The sequence below is a fragment of the Podarcis filfolensis genome (genome assembly GCF_964270895.1).
Source record: "Podarcis filfolensis genome assembly, chromosome: 2".
NCBI lineage: Eukaryota > Metazoa > Chordata > Lepidosauria > Squamata > Lacertidae > Podarcis > Podarcis filfolensis.
In genome coordinates this window covers 28,721,229-28,734,839 of record NC_139605.1, presented here as the reverse complement: position 1 = coordinate 28,734,839, position 13,611 = coordinate 28,721,229, and positions in this window count along the sequence as shown.

Genomic DNA, 13,611 nt, shown 5'->3' with positions numbered 1-13,611 from the left:
ATATTAGTATTTTTTCAAAATCCATTTTAATGTACACTACCTTGAGAGTTTTATATTTAAGGATGGAATAAACATTTTCTTGGCTCTACAATCAGGTCTATTTACCAGGCTGACCACCAGTTCCAAATTCTGATAAAGCATCTGACTTTCCAGAGCCTTGGTTGGGTGTATGTCTGTGTGCCTATATCCAAAGCAACATCAGTGAAAGCTTCTTAGTATTCATATTATTTTAAAACTCTCCTCTAAATCTGGACCAGTAGCCTATTTCTTTGATGACCCATACACTTATCCCCTTGCCCACTCATACACATTGAATAAACTGGATAGAGCTACTGTTCAAGATATCCTCTGTTACACTCACTAGCAGTGCTCTCTTTTTTTGTAGGATATTTTTTGTATTATATTATTTATTCCTGGAATTTATGCATCACCTTTCAAAACAGATGTTTTCCGAAAGTGGATTCAGGTTAATATAATAAAAACATTTAAGGTGTATTTTGGTCTGAATCTGAAAGGCAAGGTCCACACACACACACACACACACACACTTGATTTTTTTTCATTTTTCTACATATCAAATTAAACATTTTACAAACTTTGAAACATTCAATGACTTCCCTTCTTCTCCTTCCATTACATATGAACAAGGTGTATATTTTGCTGGCACATATAATGTTGGACAACAACAATGCCTACCCACAGCAGCTGTAATTAGATAATAAATACTGAAAATCTACACACACACACACATATTTGTAAATAATTTGACAACATCTTTTATAAGTATATTAATTCAAAGTTAGATGATAGGAACATGAGCATTTGCTTGTAGCAAATCAAGCAGTGAACAGGAGGCCTATTTTTCAAACCATTTTTCTCAGTAGCTTGACATTTGATAAGATTATCTGTTACTGGTGGATTTTGGTTGAATCTCTCTGGTATGCCTGAGAAAACTGTCATCTTGTGATTTAAGGATAATAGGCACACAGAAAAGATTAAATCTCTGACTCAGAACTGGCTGTTTTGTTTGATTTTCCTTTATTTTCTTTTTTTAAGAGGAAAAAAAATGGCCGTCAGCTGGTTTTGGTGTACTCTTGAGGTTATCCATTGATAACATTCTTTAAACTTGCTGTTTTGTTTTTCTAAAAAATTAAAAGATTCCCTATGCTTAAAAATGATCTGAGGTAGTCTAAGGGGAAGTACCAGAAACTACAAAAAGAATAATAGAATCACTGTGTAGGAGAGCGTCCCATAGCCCACCCAGGCCAGGTAAGAGGAAGCTTTGGTCCTCTAGAAATTGCTGAACTACAACACCATCATCCCTGGTCATTGGCTATGCTTGCTGAGACTAGTGGGAGTTCAGCAACATCTGAAGGTTCTTCAGACCTAATCTAGTTCAGCCCTCTGTTCGATGCAGGGAATCCAGAGCTAGAGTGTTCCCAACAGAAGGCTGTCTAGCTTCTGTTTGAAGACTTCCGGGGGCTGAGAGCCACCACACACTCTAAGTGAAAAGTAGCTGTTATTAACCATCTAAAAGTTTCTCTCAATGTTCAAATTAAATCTATCCTCCAGCAACATAACTCTGTTAGATCCATTTCTGTCGGAAAACAAACCTTTGCCTTCTTCTGCATGACAGCTCCTCAGGTATTTCCTATTTGAACAGCACTGTTCTGTCAACCCTCAGTCGTCTTTTTCCCAGGGTAGACATACCCAGTTCCTCCAACCTTTCCTCACCGGAAGAAGGAGAAACAACATTGCATCCTGCTGTCTTCAAGGTGTGATTTGCATGATGGGAGTTAATCCCACTTTAACAGGCATTTAAGTAAACCTGTGCGGTAGGTTTGGCAGAGAGATAATGGAACCTGCCCAAATCCACCTAGTGAGCTTGGTGGTGGTTTTTGTTTTTTTAAAAACCAATTCATTCTCCAGCCCAAGTTCAGTGCCATTATAAAATATTGATCCTTCTTGTTTTTCTTTTGGACCAAGCCCAGCTAATAGGCAAATATGTTAGCGAACATTTGGTTTGTTTGTGGGAAGCAGGTTGTCTCATAGACAGGAAAAGTAAGGTGGTCTTCAACTAAGGTTTATTTGGAGTGTAAACCCATTGAAATTAATGCACCTAACTTAATCATGTTCATAAATTTCAGTGGGTCTACTCTGAGTAAAATTTAGCTGAATACCACCTGCCTAACTTAACAGTCTCCCTGCAGTTTTCCCAATAAAAAATGAGTTTTTTTAAAAAAAGTTGGTTTTTTACAGCTACTGTGCATTTTTAACTCCTTCACAATTTGTCCCCTGCCCCTTCTTTGTCATTTCAGCAAATTACAAAGCAGCATGGAGATGTGCTTGCCCTGCTCTGGGATCTAATTGCATTTAGCTTTCTTGTATAGCAGAATGGGGGGAAATGAACTAAGGCTGCAATTCTAGGCACACTTACCAGGAGGTAAGGTTCATTAAAGTCACTGGGACTTGCTTTTGAGTAAAGATGCCCAGGATTGCACTGCAACTTTCATATTGTGAATCCTACTTTGGGATAATAATTCTGCTGGGGTAGGAGACCCCTTTTCTCACACTGTCCTCTCCTGCCCACTCCTCTCAAATGCTGATCATTTGTCAGCTCTCTGTCCTTCACAGTGAATCACGCACCAAGCCCTTTATTAAGAACCAGTATGAGGAATGCACACAAATGCAACACAGGCAACTGTTTTGACTGCATTCTGCGGCTTGCAACATAACACTCGCCTTTTATTATTTTATCTTGAATAGTCAAGGGGTGACTAAATGGTTGCAGGTGGTGATGAAAATAAAAGCCATCCATCATTATTTATTAGGCATGAAAAAGATACACAATAATGTAATTTAATCTCAGAGCAGACAATTATTTCCACATATTGATAATACAATGTGAAAACTGTCATGAATCCTAATACGACGTTCGCCTTTATTGGTGGACCACTAGTAGCTATGCAAATAATGAAATTGTATCACAAAGAGGGGAAAGGCAATTATTTGCATATACCAATATTATCAGGGAGAAAGCGGATGGGGGGTGAACTCTCATTGTTACACACTTTTGCCAAAAAAAAATAAAATAAAAATGTAATAATCACAGTTTATGCATTACTTTCCTGGTGCCAGAAAAAAAATTGTGACAGTGGATTCTTCACTACTAAACATTTCATTAATTCCTCTCTCATTAAAATACTTCCACAACTTTTGATAAAAGAGAAAGTCATGTCTATGGAACTGAAACTTTATAATCTTGGCTCCCTCTAAACTTCATCTTTAAACCCCATGAAATGTGATAAAAGGATAGTGGTCCGTTTTGGAAAAGTCAAGCCCATATATATGAAGGCTATGAAATCCTATATATCTGATCCCTTCTAAACAGATCTGCATATCTGTGCCCTTAAGCTCAGGTTGTTTCATTATACTGTATACAGTTTGACAATGTGGAGGTCCCAATCTTGTGTCATTTTCCTTGATTCCCCCTTCCTGACTGCACTGACCCCTCCCAGCATCCCCAACCATATCTGAAAATCCTAGAGTACCAAGAGATTTCATCAGTGGGAGGTGAGTCTGCAGTAGTGACTATGGGGCAGGCCATTCTCTCTGGATACAACAATCCAATGTTCTAAATTTCAATCCAGCCATGTGTAGATTTTCACTTCATATACCTGCATGAAGTCACTGGGCAATATCAAATGAAGTTATACACACTTTAGACCCAAGGAAATCATTTGTCCATTGATTTCAGTAGCTGTGCTCTGAGTATGACTAAGTTTGGATGTCATTCAGTGTTTGCTTGAGATTTTTTCATTTTTGTATCAATGACTAAAGAGTATCCATTTTTGCATACATATGATCATTTGAAATTCAAGGGTGGTTTAAATGAGACAACATTAACCATGTGTTTAATTGCTCATTAAAATCAATGGTCTGTCAAAGTGCTTACGTTTAGCTGGATTTTACCCTTATTAATTTATTTCTTAAACAAACAAAGATATACTCCTGCACACACTTCCTAAGAGTAAAACAGTTCGACTTAATTTCTGAGAAAACATGCATAGGATCATTCTGTAAGTTGACATATTTATTGATGTTCTTATCGATAGTTGCTTTTCCTATTAAGGAATCTCAATAATTGCGGTCACCCTTGACAATGTTATGAAAACATAAACGTGCACGATGTTTATAGGATTCTGTAGCTGTGTGTATCAGAATTTTTCACAGGAGTTGACCATGATGGCCTGTAAAGCTTCACTGTGGCATGGAAAATACTAGCCAAGAATTGAAAATAATATTGGAAATGTTGTGTGTGTGTGTGTTTTGTTAAACAAACAATTCCAGTAACACTGTAGAAAAGTTCTCGGCCTCACCACAGGCTGTGAGAACACGTTTGGCAGTTAGCAAAACTGCAGTTTTCGCTTCAAAATCTGGATCAGATTTTCAGATAATAAACGGCTCACAAAGGCTCTCCCTGGAACCCTTCGATTCTCTGGAAAACAAAAGGTTTCCAGAAGGAGCTCTGCTTTACCTTATGCATGCATGAGATGGAAAGGGGAATCAGTGAGTGTACAGTAGAACGGAACAATTGGAGTTATACTGAAACATAATGGATTGTTTCTGCCCTTGGGCTTGTCTGCTTTTCTCAAGCAAAGTGGAACTCCATAAGAGGAAGCTGTTATACATTATGTTTTATTGTAGTTCTTCCTCCCCCACCCACCTACTATGACTTTACCTCTAAGATGTGGGTAAAAAATATATGAAACAAACAAACAAAAATGCATCTGAGAAAGACACGTGGTCGTACTTGTGGCACCTCTGAAGAGTGGCTGCTTAGAAGCCATTTCCATGCAGAAGAGGCAGAAATACAGTGGAACCTCGGGTTAAGTACTTAATTCATTCCGCAGGTCTGTTCTTAACCTGAAACTGTTCTTAACCTGAAGCACCACTTTAGCTAATGGGGCCTCCTGCTGCCGCCTCGCCGCCGGAGCACGATTTCTGTTCTCATCCTGAAGCAAAGTTCTTAACCTGAAGCACTATTTCTGGGTTAGCGGAGTCTGTAACCTGAAGCGTCTGTAACCTGAAGTGTATGTAACCTGAGGTACCACTGTAATCTGATTGCTCAGCTGAGTCCATATGCGTCGAGGTTTGGGTCCCTCAGGGTTTAGGAATGCGGATGGCACAACCTTGGAAAGAACTAGAGTCCTTCCGGATCCCCTTGCACATAGTTCAACAGCATGGAAACATAAGAAGATCCCTGCTGGATCAGGCCAAAGGCCTATCTAGTCCAGCATCTTGTTCTCACAGTGGCCAGTCACATGCTGTCCCTACTTGTGATTCCCACCAAGTGGTATACAGAACCCTATTGTCTTGGGTATGGCCATCATGGATAATAATGATTGGTAGCTTTCACTGTCAGAAAGTTTTCCCTGATGATACTCCCTGGTATAGAGGGCCCTCACCTCTAATTTTTTTGCTGGCCATGGCAGCCATTTTATGATGGCACATAATAGACTTTTATCAAGAGACGAGTACAAGCACCTCATTTTTCCTTTTAACCAAAAAGCACTGGTTGTGTCAGCACCCCAGCCACAGCAGATCATGTAATGGAAAAGTGGCTTCCCCACAGCTAGAGCTGAGTGTGAAGGGTGCCTCAGAAAGCCCTAGTTTGAGAATGGTGCTTATCCCTATACCAGCTCATGTTGCTTAGCTCACAGTTTTGCTTCTATTATGAAATGCGTGAAGGTGGATTTAAAAACAACAGCAACAACACAAAGCATTGGTAGAATGAGGTCTCATGAATCGTTGGTGAAATTGCTTTGACTTCAGTGGATACTGAATCAAGGCAATTTGCATATAATAAAATATGCACAAACATAACATTTAAAAAATCAGCTGCAGGGATTCCATTTGGATCAGGGCCATAGCATGGGGGAGGCAATCCTCTGGTTTAAATCACTCCTGAAGATGCTATTAGCCATAGCTATTAGCCACAGCTCCTAATATATATTATATATATATATATATTAGACCCGGGGCTGCAGCTGTGATCCAAATAAGGTCCTCCATAACTACCTTTTAAGTCGGAAATAATTATATGGAGTTTAGTTCTCCAAGCTCTCATGAGTCACGACATGTTGGAGCTTGAAGAGAGCAAGAATGATTCAAGTAAATACCTACATCTTAACAAGCAAATGATGAAGACCAGTTTCACCTAGAGCCTTTCCTCTCCCTTGCTTTCCACAGATCAAATATGAATACAGAGTACTTATAAAACAAATCCAGACTAATGAAATTCATTAATTTTTCATCAGTACTCAGAAAGTTACCATCGTCTCTTGCCCTCAAAGAGATACAGTGTTGTCTCTCATCAGAGGAAAAAGGTATAAAAAGTTCCATTACTCTTCACTAGTATTGAGACTGACTAAATAAATAAATAAATAAATAGCAAAATAAATAGCAAAAAGAATGGACTACGGCTCTGATTATTATTAAAAACATGTGTTGGGTGGAAACTCCAGTCTGCTGGAAGCATCTGATACTGTTGATCTCCTTAACCTTTACAAAAGCAACTTTTCACCATTAATAGAAAAAGTTTTTATTAGTCTTCATCTCTGAGATGACTTGTTTTGAAAATGTTGAGGCAAAACACAGGAATTGTGTAATTGTTTCCATAAAAAGACGAGGAGGTTTGAACAACACTGTAGGTAGATATATTTTCCTTTTCCCTTCCTTCCTTTCTGGGGAGAAATTCTATTAAAATTAAATCCAGTTTAATTATAGCTCCTCAGCAGTGAGTATATGATTTCTGATTACATCCCTGGTGGATGTGTCAGTTGCTGAGGTAAAAGCAGGAGAGGGGTCTCTTCGTTCCATTCCTCCCCTCCGCACACCATTCCTTGAAGAGAAATCTCTCCAGTGATTGTAGACACTGTGCAGATTCTTTTCAGCCTGTCACCCATGCCATAGAGATGTGTTTTGGGGGATTATTTTTCATTTAAAAAGAAAACATTATATTTCTTGTCTGGCTCTGTTTGGATGGACAATATGGAACGGTGATTCATGGTGTAATCTCTCCCTCTTTCTCTTAAACTAAACTGAATTAACTACAAAAAAAGGGGGGGCTGTATGTAGGTGCTTTTAAAGCAATGTACTGGTATGTTTCCAGAAAGAATAAAGAATAAAGGTCTGCTGGGCAGATCTTGAAGCTAAGGTACTTAGTTTGACACAAATAGCCAAATCTTTGCAACCCTTTGTAAAGCTATGAGTAGAATATCATGAGTGATTAGAGACTTGCAGTCATTGTGATCTATTTCCATGCCAGTTTTAACACCATTGGAATACAGGTAACTCAAACTTGTGCATGTTCAGCTTTACACACTTGGCAATTTAGAAAAAAAAAATAAAGAGGGCAGAAACAGGGTGGGCATCTAGGAAGAAATACTCTGGCAATCCCACCCACCCAATTTGTTTTCACTATACATGATTTTGGCTTTACGGGCTATCGCCGAAATGTAACCCCTCCACATTTTCTTCAAACCTTTCTATGTCTTTCCCCATTCCTTTTTGATAAATTTACATTGCCTCCACATACGGTAGCTTCTTAAATCTTTTGCCCTCCCTTGTTGTTTCTTTTCTAAGTCAGCCAAAGCCTCCCAAATCATTTCACACGAGGCACCATCTTTATCAGTCGGGTCCTCCCATATCATTTCACATGAAATTCTATTTTTGTCTTTGACTATTTTTGCTTTCCCATGTATTTTCCTCAGACCACGTTTGTCTACCAGTCCCACCTTGGTGGTTTGTGCATTCACCTCTTTTAATTGTCTCGCAGCCTCTGAAAGTACATTAGTATTTTTAAATATTTTTAGAAGCTGTTTTATTAACCTCTTCCTTTATCTGCTCAAATTCTCTTTTAATATCTGACAACAAACCAAACAATTCATATTTTAAATTCTCTTTCCTTGCGGCCTGGCTAGTTAATTTTAACATTGAACTTTTTCCTTTCAGGCAACCCCAGTTTTGGGCGCAGTCAATATGGGCGCAATTGTGTACACGTGCACAGCGCCAAACCGTAAGTAACCTGGAAATGACATAAAGATTTCCTTGAAATGTCATTAAAAGGGTGGACGGGGGGCAGGGTGGAGGTGGAACAGGGTGTTTGCAGGCTTTTTCAATAGGTTTCCAATTTCATGTTAAGCGTGCAATGACCTGGAATGCAACCCCCATGCAAACAGGGAGTTGCCTGTTCTATCCTCCAGCTGTTTTCCCTCTTGCTGCCCCCTGCAGAGCAGAGTCTTGGGGATTCTGACTACCCCAAAGTGCTGCCCTCCTTCCAGTATCTGCCTGACCCCTCTCCCCACCGGGTACCAGCCCTTCTCATCTGTGGTCTTCCTCAAGCTACTCTGGACACTGCCTGGCCTAACAGTCAATCCTCACCCATCCATGCCACACTCCAGTGTGGTGTAGTGGTTAAGAGCCAGTGTGGTGTAGTGGTTAAGAGCGGTAGACTCATAATCTGGTGAACCGGGTTCGCTTTCCCGCTCCTCCACATGCAGCTGCTGGGTGACCTTGGGCTAGTCACACTTCTTTGAAGTCTCTGAGCCCCACTCACCTCATAGAGTGTTTGTTGTGGGGGAGGAAGGGAAAGGAGATTGTTAGCCACTTTGAGACTCCTTCGGGTAGTGATAAAGCGAGATATCAAATCCAAACTCTTCTTCTTCCACCAGGATCCTCTTGACCAGCATCTTATGCTCCAGTTGCTTAGCCTCAGCTAAGAGCTGCAGGACGAGAGCCCTTGCCAGTCACCAGCTTTAAATGGTAACTGGGAAGGTGAGAGGTTTAATAATAGGGTTTGAGACATCAGCTCTCACGGTGCTATAAGACTGGTATGACTTTTGCAGTGATACCGTGTTGTTTCTTACCTTTTTCTTTCTCTAATGTTTTGTTATAGATTTTCTTGAATAAAATCCCATTTCAGATCTTGGGATAATTTTTTTTTGAGAAAGCTGCATGGATGAACAGTGCTCTGTGGACAAGGAGTGTTTAGCGTGGTAGTTAAGCTATCCCTGATGCAAAGCAAACTTTATTAGCTTTGTTTACTTTTAATTCTCTTCTGATTCTCTTATTTTTTAACTTCTAATCTTCACATATTTATATCAACACATTTTTGTTTGCTTATAATTTTCTCAGAAGGAAGGCTATGTTTTGGTTGTAATATGTTACTTTATCTTTAAGGGCAGCTCCCTTATCTGAATTAAAAAGGTCAGACACACACCCGAGAGCTGGCTTTGACACAAAAGAGAAACTAGTTTCCCACAGCAAACAATCTTGTTCATGATTCTTGATAAAGATATATTTTGGTTACCGATGATGGTGAATTTAGGGATGGAGCAAGTATTCAGAAATGAACACACCAAGTTCAGAATTCCTAGGCCCATGACAAACCAAGCCCAAACATCCAAAACCCCGCTATCGCCAGGACTGGGCTGTGGGCAGCAGCCAGATTTCAGCTGAGATTCAGAAGCTGTAGGAATGGATCTGGTATTCAGGACACCCACAATGGAAGTCAGAACCAAAGGACAGCCTAGGAGGCAGGTTCAAAAAGCAAGGTAGAAGTCAAGACTGGAAATGAAGGTCAGAAATGAAGGTGGAACTGAAGAGCAAGTCCAGGGCCAAAGGACAACACAGGCAGCAGAACCAACAAGGAAGCAGGAGTCAGGACTCCAGGACAGTCAAAGGATCCAGGGATGCACCAGAGCTCAATACAAACCTCATTGCTCAAGCAAAGGTTAATTGGAACAGGAAGTCCTCTTCTCATCCTTCCTGCCCAGGAGGTCCCAATGACCTGCGTAGGTGGACGATGGTCAGTCCGGGTACTGAAGATATTTAACTTCATAAGCAGATGCTGCAATATGCAGTTCAATAGCTCACATAGATCCTGCATAATTCCGGTTCGTTTATTTATATTTATTGTTAAATTTATATCCCACCATTCCTCCCAAAGGCAATCAGGATGACAAAAAACAGGCAATAAACAGGAGTAGGAGCAGGAGGACTGGGCCCAAAGGTAGGCGAAGAAAAAGATGAGAGAGGAAAGGTATCAGAAGAAGAAGAGGAAGAGGAAGAGGAAGAAGAAGAAGAAGAAGAGGAAGAGGAAGGAAAAGCAAAGGGACAATAAATTATAAAAAGTTCATATTTAATTTAAGAGGCAATAATGGCATTAAAAATTTGGAATTGGAAGATTAATGGAATGAATGATAGGAAAAAAAGGAATAAAATTGAACAATGTTTAAAAAAGAAAAATTTGGACATAATCTGCCTACAAGAAACTCATGTGGCAAAGAAACATAGAAAAGTTTTGATTAACAGAAGATTAGGGAATGAGTTCATATCCTCTGATAAAAGCAAGAAGAGAGGAGTGGTAATATATGTGAGGAACAAAATTGATGCCCAACAAATTTTCAAAGATGAAGAAGGAAGAATCATCGCAGTCCAGATCAAATGGCAAGGCGAAAAAATAATAATTGTCGGGATCTATGCACCAAACGGAAATAAGGCTGACTTCTTTAGAAATCTGGAAGAAAAGCTGTTCGAATATGTAGACCAAAAGATAATAATACCGGGGGACATGAATGGTGTGGTGTCATTGGAAATGGACAGATTAAGAGCAGCAGTAACTAGTAAAGAAGGGAAACTTCCAAAAACATTTTTCTCAATGATAAAAAGCTGGAACTTAATAGAAATCTGGAGATTGAGACATCCACTGGAAAACAATTCACATTTTATTCTGATCCGAACCAGTCAATGTCGAGAATTGATCAAATTTGGGTCTCAAATGAGCTAACTCCAAGAATCAAACAAATAGAAATCCAACCAAGAGTAATTTCAGATCATAGTCCAATAAAATTTGAATTACAAGGATATAAAGAGAGAACATTCAGATGGAGAATGAATGATTACCTCCTAGATGATCAAAAAATTGTGGAGAAAGCCCAAAAATCTCTGATGGACTATTTTACAAATAATTATAACAAAGGCACGAAAATCAACACTGTTTGGGATGCCAGCAAGGCGGTTATGAGAGGATTCCTTATTCAGCAGAATTCAATCAAAAATAAAAATAGAGAAAAAGGAAAGAAGGAAATTTTAAGACAAATAATGGACAACGAACAAAAACTGGTTAAAAAACCGAACAATGAGAAAGTAAAACAGAATATAAAGGCGCTGCAAACACAATTTGCGATGATAATCAATAAAGAGGTTGAATGGAATATAAAAAGAATGAGACAAAGGAATTTTGAATCAGGAAAATGGCTGGCATGGCAAATCAAAAAAAGAAAAGAACAGAACACAATTAACAAAATCATCGTGGAGGGAGAAGAAATAGATAGCCCAAAAGGTATCAGAAAAGGATTCTTGGACTTTTACAGACACTTATATAAAAGAACAGAGAAGAATAATATGAGGAAAATAGAAAGATACTTAAAAGAAAAAATGGTGCAGAAGATCCTGACAGAAAAAAGAGATAGGCTGAACACCCCAATTGAAATAGATGAAATAAAAGAGGCTATAAAAGAACTTTAAAAAGGGAAAGCTCCAGGACCTGATGGATTTACAGCAAGATATTATAAAGAGATGAAACACATCCTGTCGTTGCTTCTGAAAGAAGTTATGGACAATATTCTTAAAGAAAGAGAAATTCCGGAAACATGGAAGGAAGCATTTATCACATTTATTCCGAAACAAGATTCTGACTTAACACAAGTAAAAAACTATAGGCCTATTTCACTACTTAATACAGATTATAAAATCTTTGCAAGTATTTTGGCGAAAAGGATAAAAAAAATACTGCAAGATATTATACATAAGGAGCAAGCGGGTTTCCTACCTGGCAGACAGATGAGAGATAATGTAAGGAATATAATTAATATTTTGGAATATCTGACTGCCAGAAATGAGAAACAAGCTATGTTAATATTTGTTGATGCAGAAAAGGCCTTCGACAACATATCTTGGGACTTTATGTTAAAAAGTTTAGAACATATGGAGGTAGGGAAGGAATTTCTCAATGGAATAAAAGCAATTTATACTGAGCAGAAAGCTAAAAAAATTGTAAACAATGTGATCACGGAGGAAATAGGGATATCTAAAGGTACGCGACAAGGATGTCCACTTTCACCATTGTTATTCATCATGGTACTGGAGGTCTTTCTAAAATCACTAAGAGAAAATGAGGCAATAAAAGGGGTTGCAGTAGGCCGGAACAAATATAAGGTGAAAGCCTTTGCCGATGATCTGGTCATAACTGTGGAAGATCCTTTGGAAAGTATGAAAAATATACTTATGGAGGTAGAGAGATTTGGCCAAGTGGCAGGATTTATACTGAATAAGAAAAAGACTAAAATAATTGTTAAGAATATGGATCTAGATAAGATAGAAAATATACAGCAACAAGCTGGTATAGAGGTGGTGAAAAAGGTGAAATATTTAGGTATTTGGATAACCCCCAAGAATATAGATTTATATCAGAATAATTATATACCAGTGTGGAATGGGATAAAGAAAGATCTGAATGTGTGGGGATGAATGAAATTGTCATTTTGGGGAAAGATTTCAACGATAAAGATGAGCGTGTTACCAAAACTATTGTTTTTGTATCAAACGATTCCAATAATCAAGGGGACTGGGGTTTTTAAAGAATGGCAAAGAGTGATTTCGAGGTATATCTGGCAGGGAAAGAAGCCAAGAATTCAATTTAAGTTATTAACTGATGCAAAAGAAAGAGGAGGCTTCGCCTTGCCTGACTTGAAATTGTATTATGAAGCCTCATGTCTCTGTTGGTTAAAGGAATGGATAAAATTAGAAAATACAGAGTTGCTGGATTTGGAAGGATTTGATAATAGATTTGGATGGCACGCATATTTATGGGCTGGAAAGAAGAAAATCCATAGAGGTTTTGGAAACCACATTTTCCGAGGACCGTTAATAGAAATATGGGAGAGGTATAAAAACCTACTGGAAGCAAAAATTCTACAATTTTTTAAAAATTCAAAACCAGGTGCAGACTGGGATAGGGTTGTTGAAAGTGAAGTGTCAAGCAATCCAGCAGTTTTAGAAAAAGACTTATACAGTGGTACCTTGGGTTACATACGCTTCATGTTACATACACTTCAGGTTACAGACTCCGCTAACCCAGAAATATTGCTTCAGGTTAAGAACTTTGCTTCAGGATGAGAACAGAAATTGTGCTCTGGCGGCATGGCAGCAGCAGGAGGCCCCATTAGCTAAAGTGGTGCTTCAGGTTAAGAACAGTTTCAGGTTAAGTATGGACCTCTGGAACGAATTAAGTACTTAACCCAAGGTACCACTGTACAAGTTCTAAATACAACTCCAGCCAGTAATCTGGCCACCTCATTTTGGACAAGTTTAAGCTTCTGACTTCTCTTCAAGGGCAGCCCCATGTAGAGTGCAGTGCCACCACAACTTCAGAAGTTCTACTACTACTACTACTACTACTACTACTACAATTTATTACCCACCCTTTGTTATGGATACAGAGCAGGTAGCCAGGTATAGTGCCTCAGATAATGACATTAAAAGCAT